This window comes from Anabrus simplex, chromosome 4 (genome assembly GCF_040414725.1).
Source record: "Anabrus simplex isolate iqAnaSimp1 chromosome 4, ASM4041472v1, whole genome shotgun sequence".
In the NCBI taxonomy this organism is placed as follows: Eukaryota; Metazoa; Arthropoda; class Insecta; order Orthoptera; family Tettigoniidae; genus Anabrus; species Anabrus simplex.
The window spans coordinates 87,960,749-87,985,235 of NC_090268.1; positions in this window are offsets into that span (position 1 = coordinate 87,960,749).

Genomic DNA, 24,487 nt, shown 5'->3' on the forward strand with positions numbered 1-24,487 from the left:
GGCTGTCCGAAGTCGATGTCAGTTGGGAGTGTTTAAATGGTGTAACTCTGTACTGTTGGCATGGATACGTTAAATCATTTCCGATCACGGCATTTCTTAAATTCTATAGAAGACGTAAAAGTTGTTATTATACTTACTTTCTTAAAATGTTTACCACCCAGGGTTGGTTTTCCCTCGGAATCAGCGAGGGATTCCACCTCTACCTCCTCGAGGGCAGTGACCTTTGTCTTGTCCTAGCGCACGATTTTCTGCACTTAATGTAAGTATTGTGCAGATATACAAGTTCGCGTAACGAATATTACACATACATCACAGCACTATACACAATCACAATCACAATAAAACACTATACAATACGACATACAGTACGCAGTAGCTTCATTGAACACCTTGCTATCTCGGAGCTCAGCTCTCAGCAATTGCAGAAGTGTCGGAAACCGCGCGCGCCAGCGGCCGGTAGCGACCTGTCATCGGCGGCAAAGTTCGAGCGATAAAGTCCCTGCAATAAATTTTGTATATTTATTTTTTGGCTAAACAAAACTTTGTTATTTTATCATCCAATGAGAACTGGGGTGTGTGTCAGGGCCTTAGCCCAGAGTTTTCAGGAACTTTCCCCTCGGATATAAAAGCTGGCTCATGTTCGCACCAAGTAGTCTTCGCGATCGCTCAAGTCTACATCTAGTGTGTTGTTCGTAAGGGAAGCGAGGCGCCTCGTCCATCTTTGGTAGGTCCACCAGCTCAAGGTAAAAACACATCCAGTTTAGAATATGATAGTTGTTCAATGCTAGCCGGAGGGGAAGGTTTCAAACCTTTAGTAATGAAACTTCATTTTCAAAAATGTAAATTTCAAACTCTAAAAGTAAATTTCAAACAAGCCGAAAGAACTTAAGAGAAATCGGGGAATAGTGAGTGATGTACAATCTTATGTTCCCTCTCAATTTGATTGTGAGGTGAACATTTCTATCTTGAAATTTCCGTAACTTAAATATCTTTCTCTATTTAGTCACCTCCGTAGTATAGGCTTAGCCTCTGTAACATCGGGACATAAGCACAAACAGGGTTCTATGCATTTAATTTAAATTTTAAGGAACGCAAGTGTTCGCATCCTCGCTATTTTGTTTGTTTGTTTTTTTTTTGCTAGGGGCTTTACGTCGCACCGACACAGATAGGTCTTATGGCGACGATGGGATAGGAAAGGCTTAGGAGTTGGAAGGAAGCGGCCGTGGCCTTAATTAAGGTACAGCCCCAGCATTTGCCTGGTGTGAAAATGGGAAACCACGGAAAACCATTTTCAGGGCTGCCGATAGCGGGATTCGAACCTACTATCTCCCGGATGCAAGCTCACAGCCGCGCGCCTCTACGCGCACGGCCAACTCGCCCGGTATTTTGGTTTTTCGGCCAGTAACTTTAACCTTTTGTTTTGATCAAAAGCCATGTAGTATGGGTACTTGTTACCCCTGTTAACATTCATTTCACATTAAAGAATCAGACTGTTGAGCGTATAATTGAGTGAACGGTGGTTAATTTTGTTAAATTTAGGTTGTGCCTCTGATAGGGCTGGAAAGTGTGAATTTTCGAAAATAGATTCCTAAGTGTAAATGTATAGAGCAAAGAGGCTCTTCCCATTAATGTAAAGGTATTAACGTAAAGGTTGCATGGTGCCTTGGAAGGCTGAATAGTATTATGTTTGGAGAGTAGTCTGCTAGATAAATTTTGTGGAGCAAATGTGCTCCTGTAAAACAGCATATTTTGGATACTCTGTCTCCTAGTGGTGTAAAAGAAATAGGAAGATCCGTCTCCTGAACTAGTGATTTAAAGAAGCAGTAGGGCTCAGGTAAAATTTTTAACTGGGAGCTTCAAGCTCAGCGTGGATAATTGTTCTCTGATTATTTTAGTCCTCTGTAAAGGTGTTTTTCAAGCTTAAGGGCTAACTTTGGTAAATAATTGTCAATTACTTGGCAAACTATTAAGAACTTGTTATTCGCTTAGCGAATTGTATTTGTTAAAATTTAGAATCTGAAAAGAAAAAAGAAAAATGGAGAAGGTTATGAAAAGAAATAATACTGCTAATTTTAAAATTTTATATCAATCTTTCAATTTTCGTATATCCACCCATTCATGTCAGCAACTTCTTTCGCCTCTGTAGCAATTATTATCAACGGTTTTGGCCATCTAAGGACCACGGAAAGTAACCCTTTGCACTCACCTTGACCCTTCTTTTCTTAATATCCTATAGTTCGTCATCCTTTTACTTTCCTGTTTCCTCCTCTTATGTATCCACTTCTGCTTCTCCTGGAAATCCTTGATATTTTTTTTATCAATCTTCTGAAAGTTGTTCTGACTTGTATTTCCAATCTCTGTAATATCTTTTCTTACTCCTTGGGTACACTACCTGCCATTCTTGCTCTTGTAAATATGGATTACCTTTTTAACTCCATTACTCTTAGCGAATAGTTCCTGCTCCGTTCCGAATAAATGTCTGCACTGTACACTGCTCCAGGAACCGAACACTGAAAAACTATCTAACATACGTTATAATCATGTTATATGTTACATACATGCAGTTAGAACACAAAATTCATTAATCCTTGTACCGTTTCATTATGTGGTCCCACACCTTTCAAAACAGTTTTCTGTATGGAGACTGGGTTTTCACGAACACTTTTTCCAGTAGTAAACAGTTTCCATTCTACCCCTTACTCGCTCCTAATTGAACAGGCAACAGTCTCTGTTGTTTTCCAGGAAGGTGGTTGATAACGTGCACTTTACCATTCAAATGTTTTCCAACACCAGAAGTAGATGGTCTTTCTCGCTTTTGAACTTTGTTCCGTTGTCGACTCTTGCCACTTAAAATATCCAAAAGTACGATATCCAACACCATTTCAAGGTTTACACTATACAATTATAGCTTGCTGTTGGTTCCGCTGTTTGGGTGGAATACACACGATGATCTCTGAGACAGTGACAATTTTCCAATTATTCTTACTTTGTTGAAACTAAAATCCATCAGGTTCCCCCTCGATGGATTCTTAAACATGTTGATTGGCCAAAGTTCACATCACTAGCTGTCTTTAACAACGTTACCAGGCGGGCCGTAGACGACGAAATATCTTACTTAACACAAGTTACTCTTGCTGTTGCTGAGGAGTCCATTCCGTCCTTCTCAGGGACTCCTGCCCGAAAACTCGTTCCTTGCTCCACGAACCTACTACACTGGCGTAGCGAGGGAGAGGTGATACTCCCACTTGGCGCGCCCCAGGTGGTGGATGGGGGAGTCCTAACCGGCTTGCCGGCGGACTTGAGAGAAATAAAATACCTCTCACGGACCAAACACACAACCCCCTGTGAGTGGGAACGCAGATGAAGAATACACCCACGGTATCCCCTGCCTGTACTAAGAGGCGACTGGAAGGGGACCAAGGGGCTCTCAACTTGGGAGTGTGGATTGGCGACCACGGGGCCCTTAGCTGAGTCTTGGCATTGCTTCCACTTACTTGTGCCAGGCTCCTCAGTTTCGTCTATCCTGTCCGACCTCCCTTGGTCAAATCTTGTTCTTTACCGACCCCGACGGTATTAGAGCATTCAAGGACTAGGGTGTCTCTGATTTTCACGCCCTTCGTGGCCCTTGCCTTTATTCGTCCGTTACTTCATTTTTCGAAGTGACGGATCTCTTCCTTTTTCTTCTTTTCCTCTGTCTATCACCTGTGTGTGTCGGATGCAGACGAAGAATACACCCACGTATCCCCTGCCTGTCGTGAGAGGCGACTAAAGGGGGCGACGAAGGGATGATTGTATTAGAACCATGAAACTACTTTTGATTAGTACCATCTCCCGGGGAACACCATGGGTCGCCTTTTTTTTTGGTCAGTAATACTATTTTTAATGGTAGTTTTTGGGCAGGATCCAATGATGGTTTCAAATTCATATCCATGCATTCATTGTTCATGCCATTTTTCATTTTGGTCAGTGAATGATTTAAAACTTTTAATTTGTCATTTCATTTCGTACCATCAGGGGCCGATGACCTATATGTTTGGCCACTTAAAAGAACAAGCATCATCATCAGGTTACAATCCTCCTTGTGGTACCAACTGTTCTGGCACTGACGCTGTAGTAGTGTCACACCATCAAGTAAGTTTCGCTGTGAATATCTGGACCCGCATAGGCGACACCGGGCGAGTTGGCCGTGCGCGTAGAGGCGCGCGGCTGTGAGCTTGCATCCGGGAGATAGTAGGTTCGAATCCCACTATCGGCAGCCCTGAAAATGCTTTTCCGTGGTTTCCCATTTTCACTCCAGGCAAATGCTGGGGCTGTACCTTAATTAAGGCCACGGCCGCTTCCATCCAACTCCTTGGCCTTTCCCATCCCATCGTCGCCATAAGACCTATCTGTGTCGGTGCGACGTAAAGCCCCTAGCAAAAAAAAATAGGCGACAAACTCATTAGGCCACATCTTCTACCACCTGAGGCGCCAGCAAATGCTTCTGTGCTATGCTGCAAATTTACGACAGATATTACTTCACCCGAGCTATTGCGTATTCAACAATGGAAACCGTCGGCTGTACGCTGCTTACCCTCGAGCAAACGCGGTCGGTTGGAATACGCTTGGATAGCAATCACAGATTATTTGATGTGCCTTCCGTTCCTTGTCTTGTCAGACGGCCAAGTAGGGTACCTCCATGGACAATATGACGCCCCGAAATCATTCTTGATTTGCACACCGGCCCGAAGGAAAATACGGACCCCTCCATTTATCGGAGACACTTCCAGTCCGTTGTTGGCTGGTATCCCGATTCGGTCGTTGTTTTCACGGAGGGTTCGAGGGCAGACGCGGGAGTAGGTTGATCGTTCGTTGTAGACAATAACAGTTTTCTTTTTATTCTACGGAAAATGTGTAGTGTGTACACAGCAGAGTTCTATGCTACCTGTGAAGCTCTGTGGTACACACTATCCGATGAGCGCCGGCAATTTATGCTGTGTACCGACTCCTTGAATGCGCTACAGTCTATAGAATATGTTTCCTTCGGCACCCTGAGGTGCAGCGGATCCTGGACCTGCTGGCCGGGTGTTCGGATGCCGACACCAGAATTACGTTTATGTGGTTCCCGAGCCACATGGGTGTAGAGGGAAACGAGTTAGCTGATTAGGCTGCCAAGGAGGCTGTTACCTTGCCCTGCCAGTGACATTCGCTCTCAGCAGAGACATCTGGATATGTCCCATTGGGAGATGAGTGGCAGGCCATCCCACTCCCAAATAAGCTGAGAGCGATAAAAGGAACTACGAAGGTATGGAAGACTTCGCTTCGGGCTCTTCGGAGAGAAGTTGTGGTATTATGTCGTCAGCGGATTGGTCACGGCTTAGCAACGCACTCCTACCTACTGAAGGGTGTGTACTTTCGGTGGTCATCTAACCGTGGTACACAACCTTACGGACTGCGTGTCCTGGCCGATCTTCGCCGTAGTCTAAAACTCCCGACTGCCATTTCCCTCACCTTACGAGAGACGAGCAGACCGCAGACTTCGTCATCTGTTTCATGAGGGATTGTGGCTTTTTTTTAATCATGTGTAAAAGTGTATTTTATATTAGTGTAATTAAGTTAACTGCGGCATTATCCCCTTGACTCTAATTTAATTTGTGTTTGCGTATTTTAATGTGTTATTTGAACTTTTAACTTGAATTGTATATACCTCTGTACATCGAGGCAATGCCTTATTATATTATAATCAATATTTTCCATATTTTTATTAGAAAATAAGGTATTGCGTTTTATTCCACTCATAATAATTTTTCATCATAATTTCTTTTAATTTCTAGTTAGTGGATATATATTTAAATTTTAATTATCATGTCTTTTCGTTACATCTCGTACCTTTAGGGGCCTATGACCTAGCTGTTAGGCCCCTTAAAACAACAAGCATCATCATCATCATCTTCTACCTCGCCATATGAATGGCCACCTGTAATTGAGGTTCTTGCAAAGATTTCTACTTGAATTGCTGGAGGACGTACCCTTGGCTGTTCGTGCTAGGGTGTGGATATAACATGACGGTGCACCGCCTCACTTCGGTGTGAATGTCCGCAACCATCTCAATGCTGTATATCCTGGTCTCTGGATTGGAAGAGGAGGTCCTATCGTGTGGCCTGCGAGGTCACCTGACCTGAATCTTCTTGATTATTTCGTATGGGGATATCTAAAGTCACTTGTGTGCGAGACTCCAGTGGATACGGTGATGAAATTAGGTGCCTGAATTGTTGCTTCGTGTGATTTGATTCGCAACACACCAGGGATATTTGTCAGGGTGCGTCAGAAAACTTGTTCACCGATGTCATGCTTGAATTGAGGTTGATGGCCGTCAGTTTTAGCACATTTTGTGCGATACAGTGCAAATGATACGTCATCGTGTCAGCGATGGTATTTGCAGTTAACTGTAACTAATGTAAATAAAAATGTAGACAGTATTGTGATTGTATTCCTATTATCTCCTTAATCTGGCTTCTTCGACTTCAGGTTCCCTATCTCAAATTGTTCCGTGGAGCATTCTCTATGTCCTGTTAAGTGTTTGCACGCTCTAGCGGAAACAGACTGTATAATGTGTAGAAATCCTACAGTGGTTAATACAGTATAGGTAATGAAAAGAGATTAAACAAAAGAAATGTCTGTCATCTTTTGGAAAACAGATCCGTAATCGAAGATGAGCGTGATTTTTAATCAAGTTATGACAAAAGATTTTGCAATTAATGTTCTCAGGAGGAAATATAAATACTTGCGGTGAAAAGTTTTGAAGCTGGAGAAAACACCGACCCGTGACAGTTAGGAAATAACCAGAAAAAACACGTGGTGTATTGAAGCTAAATCGTAAAAAGGTGATGAAAACAGTGTTTAGAAGTGTTCTCAAAATTGTTAATTCAATTTTCACCGGAAATCAAATAAATATTTTTTCTATGAGGGAAGAAGGAATTTAAATGAACCGACAATGAAATATCTTCAGCATTTGCGATGAGATACATCGTCGCCCATAATGAACATTCTTTTACTCAGGCTGTCCACGTTGAAAAATTGGACATGAAGTATGGAATCCCCCAATATGTTTCTAGAAAATAATAATGGTTCTAGGACTTTTAACTCGCAGTGGAAGATGCTTATTGCTGTTGATATTGATGTGAAAATGTGCGGCGACCTTTTAAATATCCAATTAATTTTACCGGGTTGGCCGTGAGGTTGGGGACGCGCAGCTCTAAGCTGGCATCAGGGAGGAAGCGGTTTCGAACCCCATTGTCGGAAGCCCTCAAGATGGTTTTCCGTAGCTTCCCATTTTCACAGCATGCAAATGCTGGCTGGGACCGTACATGAATTAACGCCAGGGGTCACTTCCTTCCCACTCCTTGGCCTTTGCTGTTCCATCGTCGCCATAAGACCTAGCCTATGCGTGTCGGTGCGATGTAAAGCAAATAGTAAAAATAAAATCTTTTTTCATGTTTTATGTTTTTATTTTAATATATTCCTTCTTTAGCGTTTCTTCTCTGTTCTACCAAGTTAATTATTAAAATAATTGTGAACATTACGTCTGTAAACTGTACTTAAGCATAATTTGCCAGATTTTTACAGCTGCTCTTAACGTTTACTAATTGGGTATAATTCTAAGATGAATGGTTGTAATCGGTTGAATGAGATGATTTTTATATATTATGTCACTTCATATGTGTCGCTTCCAGTTCATAAATTTGTAGAATTAATTATTACAGGGTTTTAAATACATAACCGGCTCTCGTTACGTGTTGCCTTTTCCTTTACCGCCACGGCGGGTTCCCGGACTGTCGCCCAGCGGTGGTTCTGCAATGACGTCACGCAGCACTGCAGTGCTATTTCCACAGGGCGTACGGGAACGAAGCAACCTGTTATCTACTAGCCTTGGGCTGTAGTAGGCAGAGCACTTGTTCATTTGAACAATTTTTAGCAATTACAAACGTTTTATTGAACTACGGTGAATGATGTGAAAATTAAAGAGACGTATTATTTACGACCTCGTTCCATTTGCCATTTGTTTTTACAGGAGGCCACCATCGTAGCCTCAAGCTTCCCCACTCTCTTGTAGGCGTATCATTCGTTTCACAGATGTACTTTTGGGTCTTACTCTCGATCCCTTATTAAGTGTAATTTCCTCACACATGCGTTTTTATCCGCTTGTTATACTTTTATGAAGACATTTTTGTGAAGTATGCTAGAATGTATCAATTTTCAGGCGTAAAATCTTCAATGTTTTTATTTATTTACTGTCACATTTGAATTTTTTATCATGAAAGTATTTCTTCGCAGACAAAGTAGGGGTCACCATATTAAGAAAACTGTAAAATTAAGCAGTTTCCTAAATTGTTCCTAAAGTTGAAGGGCTAAAGGGCCCAGAAAGGTTTCAAATTGTGAGCCTTGGACAACTCCATAAAACTAAAAGTTGAAAATCACTTCCGGCCTAAATGGAGTTCTGATAAAACAGACTTAAATCGTTTGTTTCTTTACTCGTTTCTGTTGTAATAATATCCTAGCCAAATTAACTTATTTACATAACTCCTTCTGTAATGTGTTCCTTGGTTCAATACCCTCCGGAATTTCTTGATTCTTTTTTTTAAATGTCCACACCGAATGTAGTTATAAGGGCTTAAGTGAAACTCTGCATTGACTCGCATTAAGCGCTCGTACTGGTGCTTAAGTGAAACTCTGCATTGACTCGCATTAAGCGCTCGTAGTGGTGCTTAAGTGAAACTCTGCATTGACTCGCATTAAGCGCTCGTAGTGGTGCTTAAGTGAAACTCTGCTTTGACTCGCATTAAGCGCTCGTAGTGGTGCTTAAATGATCTCTGCTTTGACTCGCATTAAGCGCTCGTAGTGGTGCTTAAATGAAACTCTGCTTTGACTCGCATTAAGCGCTCGTAGTGTCGCTTAAGTTAAACTCTGCATTTACTCGCATTAAGCGCTCGTAGTGGTGCTTAAGTGAAACTCTGCTTTGACTCGCATTAAAGCGCTCGTAGTGGTGCTTAAGTGAAACTCTGCATTTACTCGCATTAAGCGCTCGTAGTGGTGCTTAAGTGAAACTCTGCTTTGACTCGCATTAAGCGCTCGCAGTGATGCTTAAGTGAAACTCTGCTTTGACTCACATTAAGCGCTCGTAGTGGTGCTTAAGTGAAACTCTGCTTTGACTCGCATTAAGCGCTCGTAGTGGTGTTTAATTGAGACTATGCTTTGATTCGCATTAAGCGTTTGTGGTGGTGCTTAAGTGAAACTCTGCTTTGACTCGCATTAAGCGCTCGTAGTGATGCTTAAGTGAAACTCTGCTTTGACTAGCATTAAGCGCTCGTAGTGGTGCTTAAATGAAACTCTGCTTTGACTCGCATTAAGCGCCCGTAGTGTTGCTTAAGTTAAACTCTGCATTTACTCGCATTAAGCGCTCGTAGTGGTGCTTAAGTGAAACTCTGCTTTGACTCGCATTAAAGCGCTCGTAGTGGTGCTTAAGTGAAACTCTGCATTGACTCGCATTAAGCGCTCGTAGTGGTGCTTAATTGAAACTCTGCTTTGACTCGCATTAAGCGCTCGTAGTGGTGCTTAAATGAAACTCTGCATTGACTCGCATTAAGCGCTCGTAGTGGTGCTTAAGTGAAACTCTGCTTTGACTCGCATTAAGCGCTCGCAGTGATGCTTAAGTGAAACTCTGCTTTGACTCACATTAAGCGCTCGTAGTGGTGCTTAAGTGAAACTCTGCTTTGACTCGCATTAAGCGCTCGTAGTGGTGTTTAATTGAGACTATGCTTTGATTCGCATTAAGCGTTTGTGGTGGTGCTTAAGTGAAACTCTGCTTTGACTCGCATTAAGCGCTCGTAGTGGTGCTTAAGTGAAACTCTGCTTTGACTAGCATTAAGCGCTCGTAGTGGTGCTTAAATGAAACTCTGCTTTGACTCGCATTAAGCGCCCGTAGTGTTGCTTAAGTTAAACTCTGCATTTACTCGCATTAAGCGCTCGTAGTGGTGCTTAAGTGAAACTCTGCTTTGACTCGCATTAAAGCGCTCGTAGTGGTGCTTAAGTGAAACTCTGCATTGACTCGCATCAAGCGCTCGTAGTGGTGCTTAATTGAAACTCTGCTTTGACTCGCATTAAAGCGCTCGTAGTGGTGCTTAAGTGAAACTCTGCATTGACTCGCATTAAAGCGCTCGTAGTGGTGCTTAAGTGAAACTCTGCATTGACTAGCATTAAGCGCTCATAGTGGTGCTTAATTGAAACTCTGCTTTGACTCGCATTAAGCGCTCGTAGTGTTGCTTAAGTTAAACTCTGCATTTACTCGCATTAAGCGCTCGTAGTGGTGCTTAATTGAAACTCTGCTTTGACTCGCATTAAGCGCTCGTAGTGGTGCTTAAGTGAAACTCTGCATTGACTCGCATTAAGCGCTCGTAGTGATGCTTAAGTGATCTCTGCTTTGACTCGCATTAAGCGCTCGTAGTGGTGCTTAAATGAAACTCTGCTTTGACTCGCATTAAGCGCTCGTAGTGTTGCTTAAGTTAAACTCTGCATTTACTCGCATTAAGCGCTCGTAGTGGTGCTTAAGTGAAACTCTGCTTTGACTCGCATTAAAGCGCTCGTAGTGGTGCTTAAGTGAAACTCTGCATTTACTCGCATTAAGCGCTCGTAGTGGTGCTTAATTGAAACTCTGCTTTGACTCGCATTAAGCGCTCATAGTGGTGCTTAAGTGAAACTCTGCATTGACTCGCATTAAGCGCTCGTAGTGGTGCTTAAGTGAAACTCTGCATTTACTCGCATTAAGCGCTCGTAGTGGTGCTTAAGTGAAACTCTGCTTTGACTCGCATTAAAGCGCTCGTAGTGGTGCTTAAGTGAAACTCTGCATTTACTCGCATTAAGCGCTCGTAGTGGTGCTTAATTGAAACTCTGCTTTGACTCGCATTAAGCGCTCGTAGTGGTGCTTAAGTGAAACTCTGCATTGACTCGCATTAAGCGCTCGTAGTGGTGCTTAAGTGAAACTCTGCTTTGACTAGCATTAAGCGCTCGTAGTGGTGCTTAAATGAAACTCTGCTTTGACTCGCATTAAGCGCCCGTAGTGTTGCTTAAGTTAAACTCTGCATTTACTCGCATTAAGCGCTCGTAGTGGTGCTTAAGTGAAACTCTGCTTTGACTCGCATTAAAGCGCTCGTAGTGGTGCTTAAGTGAATGCATTGACTAGCATTAAGCGCTCGTAGTGGTGCTTAATTGAAACTCTGCTTTGACTCGCATTAAGCGCTCGTAGTGGTGCTTAAGTGAAACTCTGCATTGACTCGCATTAAGCGCTCGTAGTGGTGCTTAAGTGAAACTCTGCTTTGACTCGCATTAAGCGCTCGCAGTGATGGTTAAGTGAAACTCTGCTTTGACTCACATTAAGCGCTCGTAGTGGTGCTTAAGTGAAACTCTGCTTTGACTCGCATTAAGCGCTCGTAGTGGTGTTTAATTGAGACTATGCTTTGATTCGCATTAAGCGTTTGTGGTGGTGCTTAAGTGAAATTCTGCTTTGACTCGCATTAAGCGCTCGTAGTGGTGCTTAAGTGAAACTCTGCTTTGACTAGCATTAAGCGCTCGTAGTGGTGCTTAAATGAAACTCTGCTTTGACTCGCATTAAGCGCCCGTAGTGTTGCTTAAGTTAAACTCTGCATTTACTCGCATTAAGCGCTCGTAGTGGTGCTTAAGTGAAACTCTGCTTTGACTCGCATTAAAGCGCTCGTAGTGGTGCTTAAGTGAAACTCTGCATTGACTCGCATTAAGCGCTCGTAGTGGTGCTTAATTGAAACTCTGCTTTGACTCGCATTAAGCGCTCGTAGTGGTGCTTAAGTGAAACTCTGCATTGACTCGCATTAAGCGCTCGTAGTGATGCTTAAGTGAAACAATGCATTGACTCACATTAGCGGTGACAGTGGTAGAAAAAGGCAAACAGCTGATCTAATCGACCGCATAACGATGACTAAGAAGACTCTAATTTGAGGAAAAAGTAAAGAATATATTCTCATACGTTATCATATTTGATTTACCTAAAATTCGTAGCTCATATCCCTAGGATGTTTTCAACATTGAGTTTCTTGCCTGAACGGCTAGAACTGTAGATTTTCTCGTGTTTTCTGAAGGATGTCGTGAAAACGAATCAGATGACAACTAACTCGCCTTTGCACAATGTCTACACACCAAACTGCACCATGCGGCAAGTGACATTTTTTCTTTAGAATTTGCCTTACGTCGCACCGACACGCTTAGTTCTTACGGTGCTGATGGGATTGAAAAGAGGTAGGAGCGAAAAGGAAGCCACCGTGGCCGTAATTAAGGTACAGGCCCAGCAGCTTCCTGGTGTGGAAAACGGAAACCATTGAAAACCATCTTTAGGGCAGTAGGGTTCGAACCCACTAACTTCCGAATCCAAGCTGACAACTACGTGCCCCAAACACAAGTGACATTCGACCGCCAAAAACGTACAGTACTTTGACTTGGCGGCCAACTGGTGATAGCACTAAGTCAGCTGCTGTGATCACGTCGAATGCATTTATCCGTCTATATATTAAAATAAAGTATATTGCATCTCCGAATATTAATTCCAGTACTATTTTGAGCTATACTATTTTTATATTTTATTGGTTTATTGCTTGAGCCCTGCCTACCCTCACCTCCACCTCCACCCCCCATTCAAAATACGTTTCACCGGAAAATGATCTTCTGGTGATGTGTCCGAATTTCGGAAGTAGGCCTGATCGATCAGCTAAAGGAGTGTTGCCAGGATGCCCCTGTTCTTCCAGTACAGACAAATGTATGTTTTCGATGTTCAGTAAGGAAGAAATACGGAGAATGATCCGGTACACCCACTTCTTTTTCTTAATTAGCTTTCTTCCTATCTGTTTCATTCTTGGGTCTGAGTCTGATAATGTGCTACCGCTGTCGAGAGCTCGCTAACAGGGTTGAGACTGGCCGTCCCCAAGAGAGATACTTTGTATCTCCAAGTGTGTAACATGGTACGCGAGGCCCAAAGTGTGTTATATAACACCAGCCTACCTAATCCCGTTATCGTATTGTGTGTTGATAGTACTCTGACGTCAAAGGTGGTAAACACTAATGGCTCTGCCCCAAGATTGTGGCATGTGTTGGAACAACACTCATTGCTACTTACAGTGCTTGTGTTAAACTTTCCTAAACATCTTCCTCGTCCTATCTCCCTTGGCAACCTCTTATATTATGTTACAAACTAGTTAACACTAAATATATGACGGACCTTCACCACCTTCCAAGAACCATCCCCTTCTTTACCCGACAACCTCATACTTCGCGAGTAGAAACTCTTCCTTGTTCCGTTTCAAATGTAGTTTCGAAGGAGTGAATATCTCATATTTGTTGGTTCTTAAAACAATGAATCATATTCCAGTCACGTGACCTAAAATCATAACACTAGGAGTCACATAAAATAGTAAGCTTATATTTTCTCCTTTGCGGGCGCAAGACGGCCGAATAGCATAGTCCGTGACGTCTAACGCTACCGTTTCTCTCTCTCTCTCTCTGCCTCATATTCTCTTCTCCCCTCAGGCCGATTCGCTTCAAGTACTCAGACATATAACCACGCAGGGAAATAACTAGGACAGGAACACAGAGGCCGGATCGCTTGGTGGACCAAAAAAGTGGAACAGTTCGAATTTAGACACGTCAATCCTATCAATACAGACAAACTATCTACAACTATTCCGAAGGTGGGTAAACACATATTTATTAAATTAAAATGAAGGCACCGATACCGGATTTATAGAACATCCTTACACAATATTGAGGGGCTGCCTGGCCGAGGCGGTAAAGACATGCTCGGTTCGCCCGGAAGGACGTGGGTTCGAATTCCCGTCAGGAAGTCGTAAAATTTATGAAACGAGATTTCCACTTCCGGAGGTGCTTATGGCCCTGAGGTTCATTCAGCCTACACCAAAAATGAGTACCAGGTTAATTCCTGGGGGCAAAGGCGGCCGGGCGTAGAGCCAACCACTCTACCCAATCACGTGGCGAGGTTAACAATGGTGGAAGCCTTTACCTTCCACTCCTCCAAGGGTCTTTATGGCCTGTGCGGAGGTGACTTTGCTTTTCACACAATATTGATGGATGCTACCCTGGCAATTGGAGAACGTGGGAATGAACATAAAAGTTCATGAACTAAACGAAATATATGGTCACAATGAATGACAATACTAACAATAAGGATTCATGGAAATATAAAATATTAATAAAATGTATAGTCATACACTTACTTAACCCTGTGGGTAGAGGACGCAGACGAAAAATACACCCACGGTATCCCCTGCCTGTCGTAAGAGGCGACCGAAAGCGGTGACGCCCCCTGTGGGTGGAGGACGTAGATGAAGAATACACCCACGGTATTCCCTGCCTGTCGTAAGAGATGACTAAAAAGGGCGACCAAGGGATGATGGATTTGGAACCATGAGACTACCTGTGATTAGTAATATTACGCGAGGAACACCATGAGTAGACTTTACTGTACTTGCGATTAGTACCACTATGTGAGGAGCACCATGGGTCTGCGATTAGTATCATTCGGGGAGGAGCACCATAATTTCACCTTACCGGTAATTAGTACCACTATGTGAGGAGCACCATGGGAATAGGTTACCTGTGTTTAGTACCACTATGTGAGGAACAGCACGAGTCTGGGCGTTGCCTGTGATTAGTACCACTACAGGAGGAAGACCATGAGTCCACTTTACCAGTGAGTAGTACCGTTATGAGAGAGCGGTGCCAGAATTTTGAGCCCCTTTGTCGACAAGCATCGAGATATGAATTTGCTTTGTAGGCAGTCCCTTGTTCAGTTTATACCATTCTTTTAAGTTATTTTATGGGAAGGTGGGCATTGCGGATCGGATCCATTGATTGATTTTAGCTCATAATAATTTTTATGGGAAGGTGGGCATTGCGGATCGGATCCACTGATTGTTTTCAGTTCGTAATCATTTTTATGGGAAGGTGGGCATTGCGGATCGGATCCACTGATTGTTTTCAGTTCGTAATCATTTTTATGGGAAGATGGGCATTGCGGATCGGATCCACTGATTGTTTTCAGTTCGTAATCATTTTTATGGGAAGATGGGCATTGCGGATCGGATCCATTGATTGATTTTAGTTCATAATAATGTTTATGGGAAGGTGGACATTGCGGATCGGATCCATTGATTGATTTTAGCTCATAATAATTTTTATGGGAAGGTGGGCATTGCGGATCGGATCCATTGATTGATTTTAGATCATAATCATTTTTATGGGAAGGTGGGCATTTGCGGATCGGATCCATTGATTGATTTTACTTCATAATCATTTTTATGGGAAGGTGGGCATTGCGGATCGGATCCATTGATTGATTTTAGTTCATAATCATTTTTATGGGAAGGTGGGCATTGCGGATCGGATCCACTGGCTGATTTTAATTCATAATCATTTTTATGGGAAGGTGGGCATTGCGGATCGGATCCACTGGCTGATTTTAATTCATAATCATTTTTTCATTTTTCATCGTCATCTTTTTGAATTCTAGTCAGTGAGTGGATTGATGAATTGTGATAATCATATCATTGCGTTTCATTATGTGCCATTAGAGGCCGATGACCTAGATGTAATTCCTTTAAAAGGAATAACTTCAAGCTTGCTTGCATTAATTCAGAGTCGTGTTGAAATTACTCCTCTAATACTAAGAGCTAAATATTTCGAGCCCGAACTTGGAATCGAAATTACTTTCTCTTACTTGTACCAAGCTCCTAGCTTTTACTTTCTCTTCGACTGTAAGAGTACATGCGCTGGCTCCGTATGCTGTTGTAAGGTGTAACAAACGGATTGATGGTGGTAGCTTTTTTCTGCGTGTTGTATTCCTTGTAATACCGAGATGATGTCATTCTTATGCCATCTATGAGTAGATAATTTTGTCAATCTCTTTCTTGAGCTTGGGATGTTTGAAATGAAAAGTTACAGTACATTCCTGTGGAGATCTTATGATGACGATATCAAGAGTCACGTTAAGCTTATGCAGGAAGAGGCAGCGCAAAGTTACCGGCGCTCAGCCCGTACAGCCGCGCAGGCAGATTTGTGAAATGCTTGATTTGTTCCTGATAGATTGAACTCTCAGGCTGCGCAGTGAGCATGGTTAACGGTAAGCGTACGCAATTAAATGTTTTGTTTACGAGTCGAGTTATTGTTGAGTGCCCGTTATTAGCGTCATTAGTGATACATTCCTGCAATTGTTGTAGAACGTTATTTGTGTTTGCCATTAGTATAGTGATGTATAGTATTGAACTACGGCTGTTTCTACTTGAGACATTCCACTAAAGAAAAAATCATATGACAGAAACATTCTCAAATTTCTTCGTTTACGTGGCGCTGCGCTGCCTTCGAGACAATACATAACCAAGTTATTCCACAAATGGCGAGAAACTGAGTAAGATTTAAACTAAAGAATAAAATCACAGAAGAGGGTAGTAACCGAGAAGAAGCTTGCAGATATTCAAAGAACAATGTATACAAGCTCAAAGGAATATTCACTGCGATTATCGCTGGAATGTAATATTTCACAGAAATTGGCATTACGGGGACTGAAAATGCTAAACATTTATCCTTACAAAGTTTCAGTAGTTCAGTAGTGGAGCCTTGTGGGGAAGAGTAGTAGAGGGAGACCAAGATGACAATAGTTAGACTCGATTTATAGTTATAGAAAGATAACGGGTACACTACTGTAAATGAGGGCACAGTGCTAGTTACAGGATTCATACGCCCGCGTAAATTTCTGTCGGTGGATTCTGTAATCTGACCATGATGTCGGGCTCCATGGCTAAATGGTTAGCGTGCTGGCCTTTGGTCACACAGGTCCCGGGTTCGATTCCCGGCAGGGTCGGGAATTTGAACCATTATTGGTTAATTTCCCTGGCACGGGGGCTGGGTTTATGTGTTGTGTTCATCATCATTTCATCCTCATCACGACGCGCAGGTCGCCTACGGGAGTCATATCAAAAGACCTGCACCTCGTGAGCCGAACCCATCCTGGGATCTCCCGGCACTAAAAGCCATACGCCATTCTGTATATCTGAACAAGATGGTATTGCCTTTCCTTCCATTTTCATTATGACGGACGAAGGTTATTTCCATTTAAGCAGACATGTGAACTGTCGGAATTTTAAGTATTGTGACACTGACTATTCTCATTTAGTGCATGAAATTCTTCTTCACGATCGGGTAGTATATGTTTGGTGCGGCATTACTGCACGCAGAATTATTGGCCCTATTATCTTTTATGATATATTTAACTCGAAACATTTTGTAGCAAGCATACTACAGCCATGTTTTACATTTTATTTATTTATTTATTTATTTATTTATTTATTTATTTATTTATTTATTTATTTATTTATTTATTTATTTATTTATTTAGTTATTTAGTTATTTAGTTATTTAGTTATTTATTTAGTTATTTAGTTATTTATTTAGTTATTTAGTTATTTTGTTATTTATTTAGTTATTTATTTAGTTATTTAGTTATTTTGTTATTTATTTATTTATTTATTTATTTATTTATTTATTTATTTACTTAGTTAGTTAGTTAGTTATTTATTTATTTATTTATTTAGTTATTTATTTATATATTTATTTATTTATTTAAATGTTGACTGAGGAAGGAAAGCAGCTTGTCTATTCCCAACAGAATAACACCACTGCCCACACAGTTCACCCGCCAATGTAGGTGTTACGACGCGTGTTTGACGGGCGAATTATTGGTCGTGAACTTTGGCCTCCTCGCTACCCCGATTTGTGTGTCTGTGATTTTTATTTGTAGGTAACTTCAAAACAGAACAACAATCCACGTTTTCCTAAAACCCTGGAGAATGAAATCAGACGACTGATACGTGAAATTTCAGAGTCGGAGATCTAACGAGTTATTTATTTTCCTTGCTTTTCTTGGCATAGTTTGGGCTATGAAGCCTTATCTTACACTAAACCAAGATTAAGAAATGCATGAGTTACAGCTGTCGAATTCACAGAGGGAATGCTAGGCGATCATCTCACCTAACAAAAGTTCCCCTAAACGACCAATGTTTAAATGCGGCTTTAATATTTTTTATTCTGATCTCATCGTTCGATGTGATTATCACGGTCTTGTGTGTAGATGTAAACTTCATCTCTATCTCTAGTTGCATTTGTCTTAACATGGTTTGAGGCAGAATCAAATACGAGTATGAGATAAAACCATTAAAGACCTTTTAGCAAAGTTTCTTCCTCGGTGCTCGGCGGCCACATCACAGGTCCCCTCGGGCGTCATCCCAGTGTGTATCCTGAGAGTGCTTGGTATATCAGAATAGTCATCACTGCTCTTGTCGTAACATTACAGCAAACACAACACTCTTTATTTTCAGAACAGAATGCTCTCCAGCTAGCATAAAATGTAGAATTGAGAGTACATAACGATCCAACTCATGATACCTCGCGTAATTATATAATGAGAGACCGGCACTTTGTATTCTATGCTCAAGTCTGGTGGCATCGATTTCAAGTGCAGATGTTTAAATGTACTGGTGGTGGTAAAATGAAATGGCATATGGCATGTTCGACTCGCAGGTCTTTGGATTTGACGGCCGTAGGCGACCTGCGCGTCGTGGTGAGAATGAAATGATGATGAAGACGACACATACACCCAGCCCCCGTGTCAGCGAAATTAACGAAAGATGATTAAAATTCCCGACCCCGTCGGGAATCGAACCCGGGACCCCTGTGACCAAAGGCCAGTACGCTGACCATTTAGCCAGGGAGCCGGACACTGGTGATGGTGAATATTGTTTTAAGTCCGGCTCCTTTGCTGTATGATCAGCGTACATGCTTTCGGTTCACTGGGCTTCGGGTTCGATTTCTTTTTTTTTGCTAGTTTTTTTACGTCGCACCGACACAGATAGGTCTTACGGCGACGATGGGACAGGAAAGGGCTAGGAGTGGGAAGGAAGCGGCCGTGGCCTTAATTAAGGTACAGCCTCAGCATTTGCCTGGTGTGAAAATGGGAAACCATGGAAAACCATTTTCAGGGCTGCCGACAGTGGGTTTCGAACCTACTATCTCCCGAATACTGGATACTAGCCGCACTTGGTTCGATTTCCATCCGGGCCGAAGGTTTTAATTCCTCTGATATGGGGACTGGGTGTTTGTTCGCCGGAGGACATCCGGCATAAAATTGGGCCACGCCTATATCAAGTACCGAACCCAATAAATTCGGAAAGAGGCAAGATGAGGATGGGGTGTGGTGAGGGTGAGACTCGGTGTTGGCACGTAGCAAACTCACGGCTTAATGTTTCTATCCCTCGGATGAATGAACATTATATTGCCTCGCTCCATATAAACACTGTGGTGAGGATTTTTTTTTTGCTTTACGTCGCACCAACACAGATAGGTCTTATGGCGACGATGGAGATAGGGAAGGGCTAGGAGTGGGAAGGAAGTGGCCGTGGGGTTCGAATACACTATCTCCCGGATGCAAGCTCACAACTGCGCGCCCCTCACCGCACAGCCAATTCGCCTGGTAGGATTGGAATGGAAACCAGGATTTTGGTAAGTAATCTTGTGATTACAATAACACCACCTCTCCTACCCTACCGACCAACATTCTGATGAACTTAGTTCCACCAACTGTGCCGAAATCAGTTATCTACGGTGTCAGACCATAAATATTTGATGGTTTAACTGTCATGGCCACCAGGTAGGCACGAGGTTCGTATCAATACATTTAATGGGAAGTAAGTGATAGTTTGAGTCGAATTTTCGTGCACTGCGACTTTCGATCATATCTAGAGTCATCTTTACCCCAATAAGTTATGAAAGTCCCTGGGTGTGGTGGAGGTGGAGAACTCAAATGTTCCTAACGACGACACTAAGTTAAATAAAGTGGTTAGCTCTATGCCCGGCCGCCTTTTCCTCCAGGAACTAAACAGACATCCATTATTTATTTATTTCTCCTTCTGCTTCGTTTCGGCCGGCTATAGACCACATTATTCCAACCATTAGCATCCTTAAGCTTTAATTCTATCACAGCATTCGCGCATTCGCTTTCATGAGCCTCCTTTCTTTCATCAGTCCACTTCTTGCCTGTTTTTTTTTTATTTTTAGTTCGGATTTTCTTGGAATCGCTAATATGTTCGAACTTTCTTCTGGAGAAGTACACGTTCTACAATGTCTTCACATGTGACCCTATTTCTTGAAGGTATTTATTTATTTATTTATTTATTTATTTATTTATTTATTTATTTATTTATTTATTTATTTATTTATTTATTTTTTAATTTATTTATTATAGGTCCCTTTAGCGACTGTCGCAAAAACTAATCTTAACAAATGGGGTGACAAAAGCAGTGAGGGATTGCACTTTTTTCTTATTTTTCTTCTTCTTTTATGACCACATAGGATCACTTTAATCAGTCCATCGTTCAGGTCTCTTTGAAGGGATTGTTCGGGCTTTGTGGTCCTCCCAGTACTTCTTCAGACGCTCCGATCTTCGTGCCCTTTCCTCAGTTGAAAATATGCGTGTTGTTGGTTTGTTTCGTGCAAGGGTAAAACGGACGGTTGTATTCTTGAGTTTTGTATTCACTTTTATCTTATATGTGGTGTCTTCCGTTGTAAGGCCTATTTCCTTCAGATCCCCTCTTACTTCTCTGATCCATTTACATCCTGTTGTGGTACTTTTTGAGGCGAAATTGTCTTGTACTAGTTGTATCAGAAGTCTTGAATCTTGCACCCTCATGATATGTCCAAAGAATACCAGTCTCCTCTTACGCATAGCATCTGTAATGCGTTCTACCTCTTTGTACACGACTTTGTTACTTTACAAATATTAATAATAAAAATCACGTCTCGTTTTCGCTTAAGTTAGCTCTAGCGTTGCCGCGAGAAATACGTAGTTGTGCAAGTCTTACTTCTTATTTCCTCTGCCATCTACCGTTTACCAGGGAGCTACATTTAAGACCCCATTTAGAATATGGTTCTAGGACTACTTGATACGAGAACTGGGAAAGATCTAAAGGAAAGCAGCACGATTTGTTCTGAGTGATTTCCGATGAAGGAATAGTGTTTGAGAAATGTTGCAAACATGGGAATACTTGAGTGTAAGGACGAATGAGCTTCAGTGGAGATTTCTTTTTTGTTTTTTTGTTTTTGGTTTACGTTGCACCGACACAGATATGTCTTACGGCGACGATGGGATAGGAAAGCCCTAGGAAATGAAAGGAAGCGGCCGTGGCCTTAATTAAAGTACAGCCCCGGTATTTGCCTGGTGTGCAAATGGGAAACCACGGAAAACCATGTTCAGGGCTGCCGACAGTAGGGCTGGAACCCACTATCTCCCGATTACTGGATACTGGCCGCACTTAAGCGACTGCAGCTATCGAGCTCGGTCAGTGGAGATTTTAAAAGAAGGAAAGATCATAACACGAACATAAATTTGGAATTTAGGAGGACAAATTGGGGCGAACATTCAGTAAAGGATTGGAATAATTTACCACGGGAATGTTCGATAAAATTCCAAGTTCTTTGAAAACGTTTAAGAAAGTGCTCTGTAGACGATTGATAGAGAATCTGTAACTTGGGCGACAGCTTTAACGCAAATCATTGATGATGATTGATTTATTGACGGAACTAATCGTTGATTTGTCATAAATAACACATTCTAGGTCTTCTTTCAGTGTCATATTTGCCTGTCTTTGTTCGTTATTGGTGTGTTTTTCGTCCCATTAAAATTACCTGTGTTATGATCATTAATAGAAAAGAAGTTCAAGCATTCCAAACAGCAGGGTGGTACTCGACCACTCTCTTGTTCTCTCATGGACAAATTTATGTAGTTCTTTCTAGAGTAAAATATGTTCCTAATATTTTTGTATCTATCACGGAAAGCGAAATAAATCGTTCAAGCAAGACTGTATCATCACTTCCCATGTTGTTTTTAAGGAAGTGTTGTAAAGAATGATCTCCAAGGACTAAGTATTTTTTAAACATATTTTTGGTAAAATATCAATTGCATTGCGTTTGATTTTCATTTTATATTCCTTTTACCTTTCATACCGATATGGGGACCGTCAGGGGTCGATGACCTAGTCGGTAGACCTATTTAAACCAAAATCATCATCATCAAGGACATGGAAGAAAGGGGTGCCGGATTTCCCTATGCGAGATTTCTAGCACTGGTGCAGATTGTTAACAAAATAGTAGTAACACCTACGTTCTAAAATACAACATCTCTGTGTGCTTGTAACACTGAGTACCACGGCCCAGGGCGCGAGGTTTCTAGGAACGCAAGCGGGTTCTGGTGTGATTTTCTCTCATCCATGATATAAACGAAAAAATATCTTCATAGTGCAGTTTCAGATTTCATTGGTTATTTTCATAAGAATGACCGTAGCTGTAGAATATTTTAGTTAAAAATCTGGGATATTCTTCATTGTTTAATCAGTATCACGAACATCTCTTTCACATATGACCTTTTAACGCATTTCTGCCAGTTGTAGATATAATGCATACTTTGTTTCAGAGTGTTTTCATGGAAAAATACACTTCATGCTTCCATTGCCAAATTTACATTTCGTACTTGTCCTCTAGCACCTGGTAGATGTCTCACGAGATTCCTATGGCTAGTTTTACGTGTCGTGTTTCTGCAGTATACATCCCATGTGGTAACTCCGCCCTTCCCTGTGTATAGGGGTCTACTGTGCCCTACTGCACTTTAAAGTTCCGTCCAGGCGAAAGCCGGTCTCGAACCCAGAGTACAGTAGTGAAAGAACTCTCACAGACGTGAGCTGGTGCACATAGTCTTACCTGAACACAGTCCTCTTCATTCAGTCGGGAAAGCACTCTTCTCAGGGATAACATGGGTATAACGGGGCAACATAAAGATAAAACACTAGGACATGTGCCTACTCAGGTAAGAATTCGCTAAATCAAATGAAATTAAAAAAACTAACAGAAAACATCGCTGCATTCAAAGTTTAACAAATAGGGATTTATAACACAAAAATTTAATTATATACAAGGATAGAGCTTTTCAATTTGATAGGGTCAAATGACGCTGAGCCGATGACAACCAGTTCATTGCCTTCACGAAACCGCTGTACTGCAACAAGCATGTTACAATAGTGTAAGTAACGAAGTTTAGAAAGATGGATATCCGCTTAACTACTCATAAACAGTTCTTCCCATAAAATTTACAATGCCTCCCGCCGTCGAACCCCGGTGCAAACAGAAATCACCACAAAAATGTACAATGACCTGACTCGGTCACGAACCCTAGTCCTATGAAGAGTAAGGCGACAAAGATACCAATGCAAACAAAATAAAAAGGACACAATCAACATATACACGTGTGTAAGTATCAAACGGGCCAGTGTTAAAATCATACGTAAAACAAATAGGACACAAAAACAAATCACTCTCTGCTTTCAAACATGAAGGTCGTTTCATCCCCTTCCCGGCATACTTGACACACTGCAGACGACCAACACACAAGCCTGTGACGTCAAGCTCAATGACCTCCACCCTCACCACTCCACTTGCGGCAGTCCCCTAATTTATGAGCTCAAACGGGCGACAGGCTAAAGTCTTGCCTTTCAAAGAAACATCTCACGTACTCTGCTGCCACAGCCCTCTTTTAAATATACCTGGGCTATCTGCCCTCGTATTAATAACTCCAGCAGTCTCGCAAATCTTACTTATGCCTCCCATGGGCTCAATCCTGGTGCTACAAAAACACTAATCATTAAGCAATAGTCACATTGCCATACTAGACATCTCCAAATATATTCAATAAACTCTCAAATGTGCTGGGCTCTCTCATATCAATCGCAAATCTTAATTCTGCCTATCAAGGGCTCATATCTCTTAAATCTTCGGACTCGCTCGCTCTATTAGTGGATCTGGGTGAATTACTGGTCACGCCTTGGTCACAACGATACACATCTACGTCTGCAGAAACAAATGCCTAAATGCGATCTAATAAAGTACCTATCTGTAGACTAACCTCCTATGCCCAAAGGAGTTCGATCAGACCCTTAAAAACACATATGTTAAAATAACACAATCAAAATGAAATATGAACACGCTAACAAGGACTCTACAAATAACATCTACCTTCATGTACGGGGTTCGAGTTTGAGGCCTAGCTCTAAATTACAAGGAAAATTTTCCTACTACCACACATCTGTTGACTGACGGCCCCCATATTCCTATCTAAATTTAAATGACATGCTTGAAACAGAATTGGAAAGCTCTGACCTTATTTATCTCGGACATGGCGGAGCGGCCATCCCTGTGGACCACTGGATCTACCACATCATGATAGACTGCGGAGCTGGAATCAGATACTGTTGACCACTTGGAGACATTCTTGCTTGTGGGACGTCTTCGTACAGCTCCCTCTGTAGTTGGAAGGTGTCCCCTT